The sequence below is a fragment of the Piliocolobus tephrosceles genome, chromosome 8 (assembly GCF_002776525.5).
Source record: "Piliocolobus tephrosceles isolate RC106 chromosome 8, ASM277652v3, whole genome shotgun sequence".
In the NCBI taxonomy this organism is placed as follows: domain Eukaryota; kingdom Metazoa; phylum Chordata; class Mammalia; order Primates; family Cercopithecidae; genus Piliocolobus; species Piliocolobus tephrosceles.
In genome coordinates this window covers 137,476,111-137,478,518 of record NC_045441.1, presented here as the reverse complement: position 1 = coordinate 137,478,518, position 2,408 = coordinate 137,476,111, and the positions used below count along the sequence as shown (strand labels likewise).

Sequence of the window (2,408 nt, the reverse complement as noted above, 5' to 3'; positions counted from 1 at the left end):
TTTATCAGGGGTTTCTGCTTTTGGTTCTTCCTCATTTTCTCTTGCTGCCGCCCTGTAAGAAGTGCCTTTTGCCTGCCGCCATGATTCTGAGGCCTCCCAAGTCATGTGGAACTGTAAATCCAATTAAACCTCTTTTCTTCCCAGTTTTGGGTATGTCTTTATCAGTAGCATGAAAATGGACGAATACACTGGGAGAATGGGGTAATAAAAGAAGGCTCTTTTGTTTGTTTGTTTGTAAGTTTTGAGACAGAACCCTGCTCTGTTGCCCAGGCTGGAGTGCAGTGGCACAATCATAGCTCACTGTAGCTTTGACCTCCTGGGCTCAAGCAATCCTCCTGCCTCAGCTTCCTGAGCAGCTGGGACTACAGATATGTACCACCACACCTGGATAATTTTTTAAGGTTTTGTAGAGACAAGGTCTCACTATGTTGCTCAGGTTGGTCTTGAACTCCTGGGCTCAAGCGATCCTCCTACCTCAGCCTCACAAAATGCTGGGATTACCAGTGTGAACTACTATGCCTGGCCAAGAGGGCTCTTTTGATGACTGACAAAAATGCAATCAAACTAGCTATGACAAATGGAATTGGTTACTGCTCTAATTGTGAGACCCAGGGTCTTGCGTCTGGCTTTGGACGCTCCTGGTCCTAGGCACTCAGGGGCTCTGCTTTGCTTCTCTTTGGGTGCCGTGCCTTCCCTCTGAAGCTTCCATGTGGCCAGGAAGACAGCTGCAGCATCTTCATAGTTCATGATCTAAGATGACTCCCTCTCGTCTCCAGATGCCAAATGCCACTTAGGGCAGGTGCTTATTCCTTGGCCCTGTCACTGCGGACAGGAAGATGGGGTACCACTGCTGGTGAAGCTTTGGTTCGTGTTCCCTCCATTTAGGCCAGGTAGGAAATTTTGACAGTCTGGTAGATCTCCAGTGAAAACAGAAATGCAGGGCAGACAGAAACAGCTGACATTCACCCCATTGGGTTTGGATTTGGATATTTTATTAGGCTGGTGCAAAGGTTTTGTTTGTTTGTTTGTTTTTTGAGACAGAGTCTCGCCCTGTTGCCCAGGCTGGAGTGCAATGGCCCAATCTCGGCTCACTGCAACCTCCACTTCCTGGGTTCAAGTGATTCTCCTGGCAGTTACTTTTAATGGCAAAAACTGCAATTACTTTTGCACCAGCCTAATATTTTTGGACATGCCAGTATCGAGTAAAGGATAGGGTGCAGGGAAGAAATGGTGAGAGTTCATTGATAATGTGGATTTCGAGCTCAAGAGAGCAAAGTGCCCCGCAGGGGGGCTGTGTGACTAAAGCCATGGTAGTGAGTACATTTTCCTGGAAAAGAGAATAGCCATGGGAAAGAGGTTTGAGGATGGACTGAACATTAGGGAATTTCTATATTTGATAAAGAAAAAAGGAAGAAAATACAGGAGTAGTCAGAGAGGGGCAGGCCATCCAGAAAATAGAAATTGATGGAAGCCAGTGAAGGAGAAGGTTTCAAGACGGATGGAATGTTGGTAGCTTTCAGAGGTGAGAACTGAGGAAAGACAGGGGATCATTAGGTACTTAGGAGATCACTGGGTGACCTCCTTATGGCTTTGAGGGCAAGGATCAGTGTCATTAAAAATGGTTCCTTTTTTTTAAAAGACAAAAAAAAAATCATAAATTAATCCAGTAGGTATATCTGAGAAAGCACGCATCAGTTGATTAGAGCAATAAGCGCCTCTACCACGTTGCCCATGTGTTCCCTCAAGCTGCGTTCTGCTGCTGCTCGAGGTATCTCCATCTCGGTCATTATCAGCTCCAGATCTTCCTTCTTGATACTGACTATCGCCCGTTCTTTCTCCCACTCCTGTTTGGCTTTCTGCTCCCGGGACCTGTCTCCAATCACAGACATGGCCGTCTCCAGATTGAAACTCTGATCTCCTTCTCCTCTGCATAGGCGGTGACCTGCTCCAAGTCCGCCATACCGCTGTCAGTCATGTTTCCGTGGCTTCTCGGGAGGCCGCTGTGGGCCACTGGTCTCAGTCTCTAACTCCAGCTCCACATCCCCCTCGGTGGCCACATTTATTTCACCATGCTGCCGCATAAGCCCCACCTCAAGGCGACCAAAAAAAAGGGTTACATTTTTTAAAAACCTGCCTTTTTAGGGGCATCATCAACCATAAAGTTCATGGGCAAGGTGAGACATTTGGATGCAGACTCAGAATGTTTGAATTTAATGGTACTTTAATAAATAAATGATTGTGAACTCTTTCCTGTATCTGTAGTTGGCTTACGAGGAAACTGAGGCCCAGAGAGGGGCAATGACTTAGACAAGTTTTCCATGGGGCCTGGTGGAAGACTAGGAAGGTAGACTAGGAAGGCAGACCCGCAGTCTGCATCAGTATGCAACCCTAGCCCTGCACGCTGGGCC

The 2,408-nt window shown here is 47.1% G+C and overlaps 1 pseudogene; it reads right to left on the bottom strand.

The window, feature by feature from the left end:
- Positions 1-1,691: 1,691 nt before the first annotated feature.
- Positions 1,692-2,087, bottom strand: LOC111551434 (annotated as a pseudogene).
- Between the last annotated feature and the right edge of the window lie 321 nt (positions 2,088-2,408).